The 9,968-nt window shown below is 38.2% G+C and overlaps 1 long non-coding RNA gene across 2 annotated transcripts in view; it reads right to left on the bottom strand.

Annotated features, from left to right (window-relative positions):
• Positions 1 to 9,968, bottom strand: part of LOC135257389 (uncharacterized) — a 62,690-nt gene that overhangs the window by 31,847 nt on the left and 20,875 nt on the right. The window lies entirely within an intron of this gene.

Genomic DNA, 9,968 nt, shown 5'->3' with positions numbered 1-9,968 from the left:
CAGTCAGAGTGTTATTAAAAGTCATAAATTATTTTTCCTGGGGTTCTATAAAAGCAAAAATGTATGTGTGGTCATGAATAGCTAATGGTAAGTCAAAAGTAGGCAGGTTGAGGAAGACAAGCTTGGTTTTCACACCTTCGTCACTACTGGTACACCACGTCCAGTTACTTACATAACATTGCTGTTTCGGCGACAGTTAACTGAATTCATGCTACCTTCAAAGCATAAGGCTTAATGCCTCATTAAACAAATGTTCCTTTGAAAACAGGCACTGCTGGGAAGCTGTCTCGTGTGCATGGCTAAAATTTCTTACCAGAATCAGAAACACGTGGTTTGCAGTTAAAGAGTTGGAAGCACAATGAAATGAATACCTGATCTGCACCACTAGTCTAGGTCCCACTGGCCAAACAATGCCCCGATTGTCTAGCACCAAAAAAGAAGAGGTTGGGGAAGGGGAGTGCAGAGCAGACAGGTGACTGTTCTTCACCATGTGTTTTGGATTTTTTGTTTTTAGGACAGACCCCAAGTGAATCATTTCCAGACAGAAGTTTCTAAGTGCTTCATTCACTGGTCCCAGACTAAGGGATGCGGGATCGAGATCTGTGTCTGGTAGACTCATTCAGCAGAGCCTGTAATGGCGCATAATCTTCCCTGCCAAACGATGTCCAGATTACCTCCATTACATCTCATCACATACTTTTATATAGCTGTTTATCCACGACAGACTATGCTAGGCTACGTAGCATCCTCTGGGGCTGCTGGGCGGCTCACTCTGCTAAGGCACCTTTAAGACACTCTAGCGACCCACCACTGGTCAATTGGGTGCCAGCATGTACGTAAAGCTGCTATGGTGTGATAACAAGTGCCACTGGGCATCATATGCATTGGAGGAGAGCATGGGCTCTCTACTGAATCGAAAGTGAAGGTTCCAGCAACGGGCGCTGATGTATGCAACTGGGCATTTCAAATTTGGGAGAAAGGGGAGGTAAAATATAGCATTCTCTATTTGAATGTATTGTCAAATGTCCTGAATAGCCACAGGATGGATCGAATAAGCCATTCACCCAAGAGAATATCAGAGTAGCCTTCTGATTATTTTTAATTTAGTTGAATAATGCATAACAATAGGCCTTATTCAAAAGCATCTTTAGAGGCTGACCATTCCACTAGCCCAACTTTAAATTGCTGAAATGACCTGGTTTTGTGGTTGTTTTTTTCCCTTGTGCTAAATGAAACCAAAAAGTCAGGTGAAGTAGAAAAACTGCATAAATTTAGAGAAAACTACTACTTTACTTTTTAATAACTTTTTCAAAAGTATGACAATTCCGACATACTTATTTATTCCAGTCAAAAATAGTACAACATGAATTCACAGCATGATAAAGTTTTACTTTTTTATATTTCCCAATTTTGCACCCTGGGTTGAGGCATACTTAATCACAACATTAGGCCTGTCCCACTTTTGCAAAGTCCTAATTCGATTCAAACCCTCCAAAGTGCATTCAGTCTGAAACTCATCCTCCCTGGGCCATTCTATGGAAAATTATACACAGCCAGCACTGGTATAGACACAGTCCAGATTCCACTGACACATCTGCAGCCTATGGACAGAAGTGAAGGACAGAAGAACTGCAGTTTGACTTTAGAGTGGCCAACCAGCCTCCCCCCCTCCCCGCCTCCCCATTCAGATTCCAATACAATGAGGAGAGCACCTCTTCTAAGGCCTTACCAGAGGGATGAAAACAGGATGGTGAATAACACTGTGCTCTACTGTCTGTGTTATCACTGGAATGGTCTCCAGGGTTCTATATAAAGTCTGCCAATCCTCCATAGCCAGGAAACATGTCTGTGGGACTTTTCTTTAGGTTTAGGTTTAATCCTCTCTGAAGACTGAGAAGAATCTCCTGAGGTGGGGGGAATGTGGGTGGAGGTGGGAGGCGGGGTTAACTTCTTATACTTTTGTCAGAACCCCAAGGTCAAAGCAATTCTACAGCTACCTTTAGATATTTTGTCTGAATAGGTTTGGATAACTGTTCTCAATAAAACTTAATCCATATTTTAATTCTTCTACCCAATTAGTTTGAGCTGTTTTAATCAATGATTTAAAAAAACTAGTTGCAAATTTCTTTTCTTTCAGTATTTGAAATTGTGTCCAATATTGGCAATAGTCATTCCTAAAAAAATTCACAATGAAACAAAACCCCCAAAAATCTTAATCTATGTCCAATCAGTCTGCTTCAGAACTGGATATTGCATGTAATTAATTACATGCCTGAAAAAGGAACTGTTGTTTCCATAACCTGAGAGATTGTCTACCAAGTCAGCAGTATGCTTGGAAGTCAGCTTCACTTCTGTCCATATTATGCCAAATTGCAGTCATCAGGTAGTCTTACATCACTGAAATACTTTCCACTCATTTGTTTTAATGGCCTCATTATCCATTGTGGTTACACTTCTTATCTGATAGGCAAACAAGCCTAATTTTTCCTATTGTTTCCTAAACAAATCACTCCTCTTTCCATTACTGAGAAGGAACACTGAGATCCAGAACACTGAATTTCCACAAATAAGGAAAAAGCACAGAAAAATCTGCATTATAAATATATAATTTTTCGGCAAATTGAATCAGAAATATGAAAATTAAATAATTGCTTTATGTGAAACATTTGACATTATATACTATGACATGTTGGAGAGAAAAAAGAAAGAAAGGAATGCAGAAACACAAATATTTTGGTAATAATATTTATCCACAATAAACAATAGTGAAGATACCACGTGATCTTTCTATGTACGTCCAGCACACATAACCCAGCGTTTGCAAGTAACCAGCTGGAATAACGATGCAAGTATCATTGTGAGCACTTTATTTTTGCATTACATCTGTTGGGTTAAAAGAAGCTTGTTAACATGAAGTATTTATAATTGAAGTATTTTGACCCACAGGTGATGACTTTATTATCAAAATAACTGAAATTTGTATCTGTAATGTTCAATGTGTCCTTGAAAGACAAGGACAAATGTTTGCTAGACTGGTCGTAGCTATTATCTGTACTTTTTCTATGACACTTCCCCAGCGAGTGAAGAGGTCAGGTGGAAAAGTGTTGTTTTCCATAAAGTATTTAGAATTAGAACATTTCTGCTTTAACCATGTTCCCATTTCACGGTTATTTTGGCTGGTAGTTTTCATAAAGTACCACTGTTTTCATCATTTGCCACTGGTCAGCTGGGAAAAGCATTTAGTTTTCCAGTCTTAACTTTAAAATTGCTTATAAATGGCATAGTTCTAGCTGATCAGCTATTCCGGGTATCACTGTGGAAATGAAATTTGCTTTAAATGTTACTCTCTTTATCACTTTCAGTCATTTCTGTCCTGAAGGTCCATCTCTTTTTTAGGCTTTTAGCAGACATCCTTACCCAGAGCTTCTCAGAAATTCTGAATTCCTAAGACATAATGCCTTTATGCAGCTGGATATTTACTGAAGCAAAGTAATTTGTTCAAAAGGTACAACGGCAGTGAAAACAGGTAGGTAAAATTGCACCTACCTCAACCACCTCTGAATACACAGGTGATATACCGTACCAAGAAAATGCAAAGCCATGAAAAAAATGTTTTTCAAACATTTATTCTTTCCATCGGGGCTCTCTCTCTCTCTACTGAAGTTATAAACCACATGTTCGTACAGTCATCAGATCAGAACCCAAAATGGAAAGAATTAGTGGACAGTGGTCTTTCATTTTTTATTATTAATTTCCACTTCATCCAAGATCTGCTAAATGACTAAAGCGTACGTAAACCACATTTTTAGGAAGATATTCGGTAATGCAAAATAGTCCTCGAAATGTGATTGCCAGCCATTTGATGGCTGCTGTACACATTGCTTGGTGATTTGAAACCAAGTTACCTCCCTTCAGTGTGCACATAAGCCTCTTTTTACTTCCACTTTACTGCATTGCCAAACCTCTACCTTGACCTAACTAATGCTAACAAGATCATTCAAAATTGTTCGATACACACTAAAAAGCACAACATCCTCTGCTTCTACTGGAATATTAACATAATCAGCCTTCTTACTTACACATTTAATGAACTGCAATTACAAAATGGTCCACAAAAGGGCTCATATTAAACTTTATAGCTTATGAAATATTGGCTTACATACAGCTAATTATATCAGAAGCCAATATGTAGTTACTTTGGCTTTGATTCTCTGATTGACCTCTAAAAGTTCTTAGTGCTAAATTTTCCAAAGTGAGATAGTTGGACAGTTTATAGTGAAAGACCATCAGTGATCATCATGTTCAGTAATGATAAAAACTAATTATATCAGAAGCCAGTATGTAGTTACATTGGCTTTAAATAACTAACAAAGAAGAACAAAAAACCATTCTGAATCTAAGACCCAGATACATTTTCTGATCTAACATCACTAGTTTTTGGACAAACAATAAACTGTTTCAGAAAGGAGGTGTCCAATTCCTGATATCTGATTGGCTGACTGTCCACCCACACTTGAGTCAGCAAAAACTGCAATATGCTCATGCTGGCCCATTAGCTCATTAACCCTCCTGTGTAAGCACCCACAGTAGTTAAAACAGAGCATCATTAAATGGGCTTTTTAAGCTGGGATGTTTAGATTACTCACTCACCTCCTTACCCACAAGGGGATTTTTGTCTTATGGGTTTCAATCTTAGAAACCATGGAGGGGGTGGGTGTGGATAGAGCATGTTTCATAAATGCAGGACCGCCGTAAACTCAAGTAAACTCCTCAGCTGACCCTTTTCACACAAACTAGTGGAAAACAAGGAGCAGAACACGCAGGTCCTAAACTTCTGTGTGAAGTTCCCCAGCATAAAGGCCACAGTGTGTTTAATGGATAAACTCCGTCAATGACAGCTCGTTATACTCATTCATTAAGGCTAACTTGCCAGATGTTTCCTTTCGTTTCCTATCATTACACAACATTCATCTAGTTTCTCTTAAGAGAGAGAACAGGCACCAGTAACTTTAATAGATTGATCTGATTTCGGCAAGATGAGTCATGCATTTCAGAGAATGCATGACTCAAGAGGTTTTAAATCAGTAAGAAATACTCATTTTCCATTGACACCAAAGTTTAAAAGTTTGATCTTAATATCTGGTCAAGAAGGAAACTAATAAAGTCCAATCAGAGAGAAATGTTTAATTAATTAATTTTATGTATCGTGAAGTTCTCATAATGCAACAAACAAACAAACAATGTATTGAGTTACTTATGGTATTGAAGGATCAGAGGTTTTTAAACAACAAAACAAATCTTAAATTGTAAAAAATCTGTACATGTTAGTAACCAAGAGATCACATTAGTGCAACAAGCAGGACATGTCTTAAGCAAATGACTTCCTGAAAAGGCATAGCTTTAAAAAATAAAAGACCTATTTTTTTAGTCCAATTTAAGCACGAGCTCTTAATTATAAAAGTAGATTTGTTCATCTTATCCGACAAGAAAATAGAAAGTTTAAATTTCATTTGCAGATCTTCCCAGAAGGCAGGGAGGGCATTATTGTGGAATGAGATCCTGGAAAGAATTAAAACAAAACCATTTAAACCACAATGCATACAAGTGAGCCAGTTTCTTAGATGGCACTGAATTATGAAAAATAAATTCAGGCATGACCAGCGCAAACGATACCATTTCTGGTTGCAGAAGCACAGTTAATTTATTTCTGCCCCTTTAATAGAGTTATTTTCATACAAATTCAATGGTATGTGCAAATTTAATGTGTTGGTTTATATAAAGTTGAGTTGGTATAAAAAATGACCAGTTCTGTAACCAAACGCTTGTGTGAACCAATGGGGAAATTCCAAAGAACAAAAACCTTAAGAAGCCTGGGTTTCACTCCAAGAGCCAAAGCCATGACTTTAATGAAAAGGGCCCAAAAGAAACTTCACAAAAAATGCACGTTTGTGGCTTTCAGTCAGCATTGGTTGAGTCTTAAAACATGTCAGTGGACATCAGTACCAAAACGCCAAGCCTTTTACATTGTTTTTAAACAGGGCAGGGTTTACCACATCTGTATATTATGTATTTTGTTTCACTAAACCACTATGAATACTGTAAATTTCATCACAGTACTCTCATTGACCTCTAAAAGGTCTCAGCGCTACATTTTCCAAAGACTATGAAACAAAATGATACATTTTCTGTGCTAACCTGCGCTAAAACTTTATTGACACAGCTAGAGGGTACAGTTAGACGTGAATCTATCATGAGACCTGGAGTACCATCGATCAGCTGCCATAAGATGCATCCGATATACAGATAATGCTCTGTATTTACATTTTTTATATTTGAAATGTGTTCTTTACTCCCATTAGCTTTGTATATAGCTAATATGATTAAAACCAGTGATCATTTTGAATATGCGCTTCAAATGATATATACAGTGCTAGTCTGTGCCCTCTGGAAATGTTCTAATGATGTGATGGAACTACAAATACAACTGTGCATTTCAAATCCATAGAAAAAGTAATATATCAACTATAAAAACGGTCAAAACACAGTTTGTGAGAAAAGGTTTCAGAATGCAAAAATTGGGTCTTTTGATTATGTCTAAAATTTCTCACTGAGGCTCAATGTTTGCTGAGGGCAGTACCTTGGTCAAATTATGCTGAGAAACCCCCTGATTAACCAAGGCCAAGCAACCACAGTGCAGGTTCATATTAAAACACCCCTGGTCACACCCTCAAGAAATACAATATAGCCTCTCCACTTTCCTATGTCTGTCTTCTGAAGCTTCAAGGCCTTGTTTGGCTCTCTGAGCCTATCACATCCCTGTTTAAACGGAGCAGGACTGACTCAGCTCAAGCAAGCTAGAACTAGGATTAGTGGTCTGCAAATCAAAAAGGAACACATGTGTTGGAGTGACTGAAGCAGTTTGCAGGTATATCAAAATGTAAACCTATATAAGTTAGGCACTTAGAGACTGGGTGGAGAACTGTTTTTCCATCTGCTACCGATATAGTTTGAGCTTTTGTTAGTCAGGGGAAAATGTTTTAAGTACGAAAACGATATTTTTTTTGTGCGAGTGACTCATGATGTCATTGTGGTGCCATGAGAGCTTTTGCAATTAATCACAGGGACAAATTTAACCGCAGTTCTCAAACATTGCGAAACGTGCCTTTGATGTGCTATACTTCATGTGTTCATATAACTTGTGAGCCAAGTGGCCAAGTATCTGACAGGTGAACGGGCAGATGTACCAGTTCTGAATCATAAAGCATCATTACTCGTATCATTACTCACTGATTCATATAACAGATGTAAGTGAAAGCTGCAGGAAAAATGACTGTCTGTCACCTTAGTGACCACTGCCATGGCTCATGTAGCACTGTGTCATCTGGACACTTGTATTACATATACAGCCCACCAAAACGGAAAGCCAACCACAAGATTATTTGGTGGAACCAAATCTCTCCCATATTATGTTTTGAGTCCAAACATCTGTAGACACTGTACTGCAAATTTGTAGTATGAAGTGATTATCAAAAACAGATTTGAAATTGGGTTATCCCGCTTAATGTTTTGCCAAAAATGTCACCAAAATGTATGTTTTCAAATACTTTTCCTTGTACTTACTTGTGGGGATTGTGTTCTGTAGCAATTGTAATTTTATTACACACAGAGTAATGAGTAACATTCAACAGTTATGCAAGCAATTTTCCATCCAATTGCTCATCCAATCTGAAACACAGTTACCTCTTTCACTGAAACTGACCTCCCAGAAGCACCCATTGTTTCTGTGCACACAGTAGATGGGGGCCAGACTGAACCCAGGGATAGAGAAGAGAATGACAGATGTGACATACATCTCCACATAAAAGAAAGCTAATAAAATAGCTAATAAAATATAGAACAAATAAAAAAATATTATATTCATATTCAGTTTCTCTACAAGGACAGTTACAGACCCTTCGTTGGCCAGAGTAACACAAAACATTTACTTCATAGAACTCAATTTTAACGACTTGGTGTAGGGAGTTTATAGGTCAGGTAATTGGAGCTAATTGGAGCTAAAGGAGGGCTTCAAAAAAAAAAAACCAATATGATATAAAAAATGTACATGCCACATATTGTTATGTTTCTTGAAATGCTCCTTTAGCTCCAATTACTGTATCCTAAACTCAACTCCAAAGCCCACGCTAACTCTAAGCATTTACGCAATGTTGTATTTTGCTTCACAATGGCTTTTATGCAACAATTACTTTAGTGTACTCAGGGTGCATTGTGATTAAGTGCAATTTGTGTCAGTTTGCAACAATAAAAAAATTCATTCTAATGTTAAGATTGCAAGTATTGAATGGACTCCATATAAATCAGAGATCCAAATACAGGTCCAAAATATTTCTTTTCATAAATACAACAACAATGTACAATTATTTGTATTTTTGCATGCAGTCAATCAACCAGATTAGGATGACCATGGAATGCTAGCCTCTGCCAAAAAGAATCATAACAGGAAGTTACATGGCAACTGCCCATGTAAGATATGCTACTCTTAAGCTCTTCAAAAAATATTTGCGTCCAGTAGTCATTTCTAAATATGACCATGTTTTCTAATGCATTCTCGAGTCTTCCATCTTGCCAACACCTCATGGTTTTCAACCTGATAAATGGCCCCACTGGGAGACTGTTACAGACTGATATGAATGTCCCGCATTAAAGGAACTTCCTTTATTTATGTCTCAGCTCCAGGGCAACCTCTGGCAGCTGAACATTCTCACAGTCGCTTTTACAGTAGTTACAATAATAACAAGCCCGCCCCCCCCCCCCCCCCAACACCCCCCCGCTCCCTCCTTCATACTGTTTCCGTGACTTGCAAGACTTTAAGGAACGCATGTGTATTGAGCATTCTGGGTAAAAATGAACCTCTTATCTATATTTGGACTGGAAACACTGACATGGCAGGCGAGGCCCTGTTGACTCCCACTGCTGGACACGCACTGGAAGTCTGGGCTTTCTGACTGGGCCTTTATGAGAGAATTCAAACAGGTGAAAAGGCTTGTGTGTTGTGTGTGTGTCGGTTGGGTTAGACAGAGGCCATCTTTAGCGGTGTGACTGGGTGTCAGTCTTTCCAGACAGAATTACCACTTCGCAGAGCGTAATATTTTTTTTTTTTTTTTTTTACCGCTGGAAAATTTGCTTTATACTCCGTCATGGGGCTAAAGGTGTCCGGCCTTCCGCTGAATGCCAGGAATAGCAGGAGCGTGGCGTCATGGTGCGCTCACAAGGTGACCAGTCAGTTCCTCTTACAGCAGCGCTGTTGTGACACAACTTGCTGTTTTATGGCGTGTAAGGTTCACGGGCTATTTTTGGAGGGAGCGAGGGGAAGATGGTATACTGCGCGAGCACCTTTGTCATGTATTTTAGCAGTGAAAGTCAGGAATTACAGCGAAAACAGACCATGGACAAATTGGCTCTTTCGTGAAACTGTTTCTACCTCTGTTATGTGTCAGCTAGAAGACTGATTGGAACGGAACATCTGGAATTCAAATATTCATTTCTTGCCATTTTAAATCTTGAGGGAGAGAGGAAAGGGAATCATTTCTAAAGAACTGCCAACAGCAGGATACATAAACTTTGTAATATGAACACAAAAAACACTGAACAGGAATCTGTTTTGTATTATATTTAAAAACCATACACACAAAATAGAAGTATTACATCAAAGAATTTCAGGTATTAGGTTAAACAAAGAGCTTGCTGTTAAAAATTTGGAAGAAAAAAAGCATCTGTCAAAAACTGTTGGTCCCACCCTATAAATAAAAAGATACACCTGAAAGTCCTTTGGTTCGGTTTCAAAACCTGAAAGCCGGTCCAGGAAGCGAAAAACCACATGTATTTTCTAAATGTATACACAAGTTTAGCTTTTAAAATTCAAATGAAAAAATAATATTCTGGGTTTATTTGATGTCTGAAGAGAAAGT

The sequence above is a fragment of the Anguilla rostrata genome, chromosome 6 (assembly GCF_018555375.3).
Source record: "Anguilla rostrata isolate EN2019 chromosome 6, ASM1855537v3, whole genome shotgun sequence".
Lineage (NCBI taxonomy): Eukaryota > Metazoa > Chordata > Actinopteri > Anguilliformes > Anguillidae > Anguilla > Anguilla rostrata.
This window is presented reverse-complemented; position numbering and strand designations above follow the sequence as displayed.